At 36.1% G+C, this 9,168-nt stretch overlaps 1 long non-coding RNA gene across 1 annotated transcript; it reads right to left on the reverse strand.

Annotated features, from left to right (window-relative positions):
• Positions 1-240: 240 nt before the first annotated feature.
• Positions 241-8,925, reverse strand: LOC132605937 (uncharacterized). Its single transcript, XR_009569505.1, has 3 exons — positions 8,812-8,925; positions 455-622; positions 241-360 (listed from the first exon to the last, which is right to left on the reverse strand). It is a non-coding gene; the product is annotated as an uncharacterized LOC132605937 (long non-coding RNA).
• Positions 8,926-9,168: the final 243 nt, after the last annotated feature.

The raw sequence follows: 9,168 nt of genomic DNA on the forward strand, positions 1-9,168 counted from the left end.
TGAGGGACGAAGTTAATCACATATTCGACAGATTTAATCTTCACGATCTAGTAATTTTCCCTTGAATCAAAACAAGTAACTTTTTCCCTGATCAGAACAGTGACCTTTTTCTCTAAAAAAAAATAGTAACTTTTTTCTCTAATCAAAATAGTAACTTTTTTTCTCTTAAAAATAGTAACTTTTTTCTCTAAGTTTTTATATATAAGTTTTTAATGTAGAGAAATAATTACCACAAATTCATGCCAATAGAATTTACGAGTGGATTCACTAACATCCTTTCATGAGTAACCAGTAGCATCTTGTCGTTCCTTGAATGTTTCTGTGATGCTCTTTGAAATAGAATGACCATTAGGAACAAACCTAAAACAAAATTGACAACAAATAAATAACACATTTCTTGATATTTATATTTTTAAAAACCTAAAACCATTTATACAAAAACAGATTTTCTAACTTTTCTCCTACAACTGAGATGACCAACTGACTAGATGTCGATGAGCCGCTAGTAGACCCAATAGAGATATCTGGAGTACTTGGAGTAGTAGGAGTACAAGGAACACCGGCAACTGATGATGGCGAATCACTCATAATCTTAAGTGTCAATTACCTATGCCTTGCACAACTTTGAATAAAAACAAAACAACTAATGAAATAATTCAGAACATGATAAAGTTTAACAACTGCAGCAACAAAGTTCTTGGAAAATAAAGAAACTAGCTTTCAAATTATATTAGTTCATTTTGTAGATACAAAATATTAGATGTCCAACACAAATTACAAGATATAAGGACATAATTAAAAAAGTGAAAACTGCTTATAACGTACGATTACTTAAAGTTAAAACAATCTGAATTTTCTACAATAACATTAGCTTGACTTACTGACCAAATTCATTAAAAGGTACATTCAAAATCAGACTCATTAAAACACACAAACTTTTAGTCACTTTCTTCTTCCTCTCCTTCCTCCTCTTCCTCCTCCTCCTCCTCTTCATCTTCATCCTCATCCTCATCCTCATCCTCATCCTCATCCTCCTCCTCGTCCTCGTCCTCATCCTCCTCCTCGTCCTCGTCCTCGTCCTCTTCCTCTTCCTCTTCCTCATCAGCCTCCTCCATGTCAACGAGCACACGATTTGGATCATTCAGTGTTTGAAGTGTTTCATTTGCATTACAATCAATTTCATGCACTTGACTATCATCCTCTTGAAAAGCTGGATAGCTCAATGTATGAGGTTGCTCTGCTATGTTTGGAACATCTACAACTGAGCGTGCCTTTATCTTGCAAACAGCCAACCATTCATTCCCTGTCCTCTTTAGAGTAGGATATGTTTCAAGATACACCTGGGTAGCTTGCACAGCCATAATAAATGGTTCATATTTGTTAAAGGTCCTTCTCTTGTTAACATCAACAAGGTTATATTGTGGATGTACTCTTGTACCATGTTTTGGTATTGGATCAAACTAAGAACATTTAAATAACACAGTTCGCTTAAATGGTAATGCAGGATACTCTAACTGCAAAATCTCTACCAATCGACCATAGTAATCCATATCATCTGCACTGTGGCTAGAGCCCTTGATACATACACCACTAGTCATTATAGATCTACTTGAACCGTATTCTTCGGTGTGAAACTTGTAACCATTTACGACATATCCATTAAAGGGTTGAACCTTATGCAATGGCCCTTCTGCAAGATCCTTCATGATTTGATTGTTGATGCCGGATGAAGGATCACGTGCCTATTGACATTATAAGTAATTAAGAATGCATATAGTTTATATTTTATGGACAAAAATAATAATGTAAACCTATTAATACTTACGTATCTCTCAAACCAAAATGCAAACTCTGTTTCAAGTTTAGTATCAATCTCGCTATCTTGAATGTATGGTTGAATTTGTCTCAAGTTATCTTCATAAATTCTGAAGAAAGAAAGCTAATTTGATTTAACAATATCAAATGTAAGTGATATTGATATTTGAATCATGATTAACTTACTTTATATATGGTTTCACTTCATCACAATTCAACAGAATATATGTGCGAGCTGCATGATATTCTTTATCATCTAACCTCTTTTTTTTCTTCTTACCAAAACCCTTACCAGCATGCTTGAAAATAGAAAGCATTTCAGGATGACCCTCTCCCACCCCACCATCATCTGAATTTCATGGCACTTTCCTATTCCTTGTCGAAATGTGCGACTCAAAATAGTGCGCACAAAACGATGATGCTTCTTCAACCAGACATGCATTGCACATAGAACCTTCGACTCTATTCTTATTTTTGACATTATTCTTCAACCTTCGGAGATTCCTTCATACATTAAATAAGTATGTCAAATATGATATTTGGGTTCATTTACATATCTTATAATATATAATTAATTTGATTTACCTCTCATACGGATACATCGATCGGTATTGAACTGGGCCAGCTAAACCTGTTTCGTAAGCTAAATAGATAAGAAGATGTTCCATAGAATCCGAGAAGCTAGGAGGAAAAATACGTTCAAGCTTATTCAAGATGAGAGGAATATTTCTTTCTAATTGTCCCATTTGTTCCTCTGTTATTGTAGTAGAGGTGAGATCTTTAAAGAAAAGACTCAACTCTGCCAATGGTTGCCACACATTTTGTGGAAGCAGTTCTCGAAATGCAATAGGTATTAGGCGTTGCATAAACACATGACAATCATGACTCTTCATACCAAATATTTTAAGCTTGTTCATGTCAACACATCTTCCCATGTTAGACACATAACCATCAGGAAATCTCAACTCTTGCAACCACTTACAAAGCACTTCTTTTGCATTATCGTCTAACATATAACAAGCTTTTGGATACTTTTTGTTACTTTCATCCTGATGTAACTCTGGACGATGGCAAAGTAATTTCAAATCTGCTCTAGATTTTGCATTGTCCTTTGTTTTCCCCTTGACATTCATCAAGGTGTTAAAAATGTTATTGAACACATTCTTTTCTATGTGCATCACATCAAGGTTATGCCTAATAAGATTTGTCTTTCAGTAAGGCAAGTCCCAAAATATACTTCTTTTCTTCCAACCACAACCACTATTCTTTGAGATTCTTGCATTTATCGCATCAGAACCAAGTTCTGTGACTTTCATGAGCCCCAAATCTTCAATCTCCCTAAGTATTTGTAAACCCGATTGTTCAGTTGATACAACTTTATGTACAGTTTGGCCCTTCTTGAACCATTTTTTGTTCCTTCGCCACGGATGATCCGATGGTAAGAACTTTCTATGATTGTCAAACCGTGAGACCCTTCTACCATTGGGTAGTGAAAAAGCATCTGAGTCTTCCTTGCAATAAGGACAAGCTAATTTTCCTGCTGTACTCCAACCCGACAACATTGAGTACGCTGGAAAATCACTTATTGTCCATATCAATGCAACTTTCATTTGAAAATTATTCTTACTTGAAACATCATATGTTTGGACTCTCTCCTCCCATAATTCTTTTAACTCATGAATGAGGGGTTGCAAGAAGACATCAACTTTTTGTTTTTGGTTTTTTGGACCAGGAATAATCACAGATAAAAACATGTAATTGTCACGACCCAACCCCGTAGGCCGTGACTCGTGCCCGAATTGGGCACTCATATTATATGTTAACTATAGTCATTTACAATTAGCATGTTCTGATCTCATTTGTGTATAAAAAGATAGGGAGTTATTTAGATTTGTCAAGTTCTGTATGCCTTAGGTATCCATCTCCCGAGGAGTTGCACTTATCAAACAACAACATTTATATATATTCCTAAGCAAGCCGACAAGGCTGCCACGATATACAAAATACCAAACATACACACATATGCAAGCCGACAAGGCTGCCATTACGACTGGGTACGCCCCAAACTTAAGTCAAAACATAAAACGCATCAACAACTGTAAACAGACCCACACCGATGTCCACAGACTTCTAAGAGTAACGACCGTATTATGTGGCGGGACAGGGCCCCGCCGTACCCAAATAAACACATACGGACACAACATAAGGAGGTTATACCACAAGCTAGCTCCGGAACAAAGGAGCAGTCCAAAATAGCTGAAAGATGATCTAAGCTGGCGGATCTCCAAAGCGAGCGTCTGTACCTGCGGGCATGAACGCAGCCCCCCGAAGGAAGGGGGTCAGTACGGAATATGTACTGAATATGTAAAGCTTGAAACATAGTATAGACTTATATTGAGACACGGTACATAGGATGCATTGCAACAACAGAATTTCATAAAACTTGCCTTTGAACATATTTCATCTGTATCATTCTCATATCATTGCTATTATAGAGTTTTGTAGTCAAAGCTGCATAATCATTCTGTATAAAACATACATGACGTGTCCCGGCCCTTTTTATGAGGGACTCGGTAATTTAAAATCATAGCATCATAACATAAACATAGACGTATCCCGGCCCTTTCCTGAGGGACTCGGTAATAAGGAATATGCCCTCCTGGCCACCATCATCTCCATAACATCATATCATCATATCATCACATCATCATATCATCATCATATATATATACATAACGTGTCTCGGCCCTCTAGTGAGGGGCTCGGTGATTAATATAATAAATGTGCGCACGAAAACGTACCGTGGCCCGGGACTCAGTGAAGGATATAGCGGTAAGCACGAGCAGAATAATAAGCAACCACATATATGCAAATCATCTTTTTAGACTCAAGGGATAAGCAACTAACCCGCTCTAAGTGTCAAAATAATGTTCACCTTCAGTTCATTTCAAGTCTCATAACAAACTATTACAAGAAACGTTTTAGACTTCATGTACATATGTCACTTTAATATGGTATAGCTTTTGGAAGTCAAGTATGTCTTTAGTTGTGCAATTCTTTAAGTATAGGAACTTTCATGCATCGTTCATTAGTCACTCATACTGTAGGTACATGACAATAACATTAGTGAAATATAGATTCATAAGCCATACATGAAACTAGAGAATAGAATTTACCCCAAAATTCATATCGTTTCATTCTTACGTCTAGGACATGCCAAAAGAAAGAAGGAATAGGCTTTACATACCTTTTGCGTTTAGTTGTATTCTAACTTGTACTTGCTGCCCAACAATACTTATCCTATATCAAGATGTGAAGAACTACAATTAGTCTACAAGGGCATTCAACACGTATTGTGACATTCACAACTCCTTTCTAACAATTAAACGACGTTTCGTTCGCATTTAACCCAACTAGCGTTACAAGCTAACATGACTAGTCGTTCTTTCATATATTGATCAAAACTTGTTTAAGCATGACTTAGGGAACTTGGGCAGTCCCTACACCACCCAAAACAGTCTCATACACACGGCAACCCAACACACACATCATTTCCATTCTTACTTAGCAATTTTCCAGTTTTAACTTGCAACAACACAACACTTTTCATGACTTTACTTTCATGAAATCTTGGAACTGTTTTAGCATCATCTTCACTCTTACAACAGCCCACAATCAGTTCAGTTTTAACTTGAATCATGGCATTTTACATTCACTACACGTTTGCAACAAAAACCAACATTCAACACACACAATTTCACTTCTAATCCCTAAAACTGTCCACGGTTTTTGGACTGCCCTTACCCCTCAACATAATTCGTTTCTTGAACACCTTAATTTACATATTCAACATGCATACAATACACTACAATGTCCACAACAACAACAATCAAATTATAGCCCAAAACAGTCCATGAATTCGTCCAAAACAGCCCCCTACCCGGTTTCATCACAACTACTCCAACTTCATGATTTTCATTCGTTTATCCAACTACAATGCATTCAATTCATTTCCAATACATATTCAACAAGATTAAGCATGACTTCATCAGAATCTTCAACACATGATTCATTTTAAATTCGAGCAAAAACAGTCCAATAGCCAACATGCAACATCACAACCAAACTCCCACAATCTTTGTTCATTTACATATGTTGATACATATTCAATTCACTAACAATACATGCACAATGAAATCAGTCATAAACTCACCTCACACACGGCTCACTCTCTACTTCAACTACAACCACAATCCAACAACAACATGCATGAACTATACATTCAAATCATCATGCAACACAAGAACAACAAACATTCTTACCTTTCAATCTTGACACTTCAATCGGCTAGCCTTCACTTTCACTACTTGAATTTTAACACTTGTTCTTGCTATATCAATGGATGCTACATGTTAACACACCTTCCATGGAGTTGGATTGCTTAGGAAAAACTGAATTTTTTTGGAGAAGTTGGCACCTTCACTCTCGGCTAGCTCTAGCCGAGAGACTCTCTCTCTCTATCACTATATTTCTTGACTTGTTGATGTTGGAATGAGTTTGTTAGTGCTATGGAATCAGATTTTTGTTTTGTCTATGTTCCCTCCATGACTTGGCCATGTGCCTTACATTATTTTGGGTCAATAACCATTGACTATTCCACTCAAGCTACATGGCTAGCTTTGTCCATTTAATGGACTGATTTTTGGTGTTTCCAATCCCACTTATTAATCCAATTATGGTTAGTTTAATACCAATTTTCCATTACTAGTTTAATGCCACACGAGAATTGTGAATAAATTGTGACTCGACGCGAAACCGGAAGTTAAAATCTCTACTTCATATCTTAAGATAGTCTTGCCTTTAACTTGTCGCGCTTATTTTAAAACGTCCCGACGTATGAAAATACGGGACATAACAGTAATCATCCTTCATGCACATCCAGGGTGGCAAATTATATGGCGTAACTATCACAGGCCAAGAAGAATATGGTCTGCCTGATTGACCAAACGGTTGAAACCCATCAGTAGACAAACCCAATCTAACATTTCTTACTTCGGATGCAAAACATGGATATGCCTGATCAAAATGCTTCCAAGCAGGAGCGTCTGAGGGATGACGCATGAAACCATCCCTTTCATGCTCAGAATGCCATCTCATATGCTTTGCAGTAGCATTAGATGCATACAACCTTTGCAGACGTGGAGTCAAAGGAAAATAAGACATCTGCTTATAAGGAATATTAGTCTGCTGCTTGGAACGTCGATGTTTTGATCTCTTGAATCGAGGGTGAGCACAAAACTTGCAATTGACAAGTTCACAATCTTCACGCCAATAAATCATACAACTATTTTTGCAACAGTCAATCTTCTCTACCGGCAAACCCAATCCTCGCATTAGCTTTTTGGTACTATAGAAGCTATCTGTCATTATGTTGTCAGTTGGCATCAATTCTGATAGAAATTGACATAACTCATCATACAACCTTTCAGAAAAATGATGTTCTGCCTTTAGATTCAATAAACGAGCAACGACAGATAATTGTGAATGTCTGTGTGGGTTTCCCGCCCAAATTTCCTGTTCTGACGCTTTGAGAAAATCATAAAGATGTTGTGCTATTGGATTTGGGTCTTCTTCCAAGTTGCCATCATAAGAAGGCCCAACAACATCAAAAACCATAGACCAAAATGCATTATCAGACTGAGAATTCACAGTTTCACCCAAAGCTTCTCCTAGATGATCATTAAGCACGCTTGGATATGGATAACTTTCTCCATGGTGATACCAACAGTAATAACCCGGTACAAAGCCGAAAGTCCCAAGATGTGACATGACTGTAAACTCATCCAAAATGTTTTTATTGCGACACTTACGATGATTACAAGGACATCTTAACTTTCCACCATCCATGCATTGTGGATGTCTTTTAGCAAATGCAACGAAGTCCTCAACCCCATCAATAAACCTAGGATTTATAAATCCATCTTCCAATATTCTATCATACATACACTCACGATTAGAATTATTCATATTGTGCTGTCTGACACAAAGATAAATACATGTTAGAGCTTAAATGATGATAAGTTGTTTCTGGCCGAAAAGGAAAATAATTTCACAAGATCCAAATATAATAAGAAAAGTCACAAGTTTTCTATTTAAATGAAAGCACTTTCAACGATTATATGTGTTAGCATGCAATAAAAGTTCCAACCAAAGCAAAAATATAAGGCCAATATGGAAATAAGGATTACCATTCACTATATAAATACGAAAAATAGTTGAAATTGCGTACTTTTTTTTTATCTTTTCACTAGGAATATGCTTGACTTTTGCTTAAATGTTGAAGAACCTGATCCAAAAAAAGAGAATAATAAAACCAAACATAATGGAAATAAGCATAGTGCATCCATACCACAATATTCACAAAATTCCAGTCTTTTCCAGACATTAAAAAAAACGCAGAAAAGGAATTCAGCAGAAGTTTAACAATAAAGCAAAATGAGAACTAAGAAGACTGCGTATAATGGAAACCAATATAATGCATTCACACCAGAAAATATGAATAAAGTACAACTCATTTTCTACTCACACCACATAAACATCAAAATAATTGCACTAAATGAGTTGAACATATGTTGATAAACTAAATATCAACAAAACTAAGCACAAACCCAACAAGCATTAGCTAAAGAACAAAAATGGTAGAAACCCAAATGAATAAAACACTAAATAATGAACCAAAGCGCTTAAAAATTACTTCAAACCCACTTCAGTAAAGGACCCAATTTAATAGTTTGATCAAGACCAAAGACCAATTTTAGCCTAAATCAGAGTTTTTTTAACTTAGATTAGAGGACCTAACAACAAAACCCAAAAATTATTCACTTTAGAAAACTTATTCAAGAAGAATGGAGACAAATTGGAGCAAGAGTTAAAAGACCCAAAAGTTATTCATTATAGATGAACTAAACGGATGAAGTGAACAGAGAAAATACAAACCTGTGAAGTCTAGAAGTGTTGAAAATTCGCCATTGTTGCTTTGAAAGAGAAAATCACCATTGTTGTTTTGAAGGAGAAAAATAAATTCCTTTTTAGAGAGTTCTGCGGAAGTGAGAGAAAAAATAAAAGACTATCCATGTACGATAAAGGGGTTTGGGGTGGGAAAAACAAAAATATTGCGGGAAAATTAAAAAGTTGACCAAATGTTTCTTAAATTGTATCAGAAAAGATGTCAAAAACTAATTGTGACCGAAAATAGTTTGTCACAAAGTTAAGGATTTACTATTTTACGAAAAAGGGCCAAAATTACCCCTCAACTTTGGGAAATAGTTCATCCATACTCTTCGTTATACTTTA

This window comes from Lycium barbarum, chromosome 8 (assembly GCF_019175385.1).
Source record: "Lycium barbarum isolate Lr01 chromosome 8, ASM1917538v2, whole genome shotgun sequence".
NCBI classification, from domain to species: Eukaryota; Viridiplantae; Streptophyta; class Magnoliopsida; order Solanales; family Solanaceae; genus Lycium; species Lycium barbarum.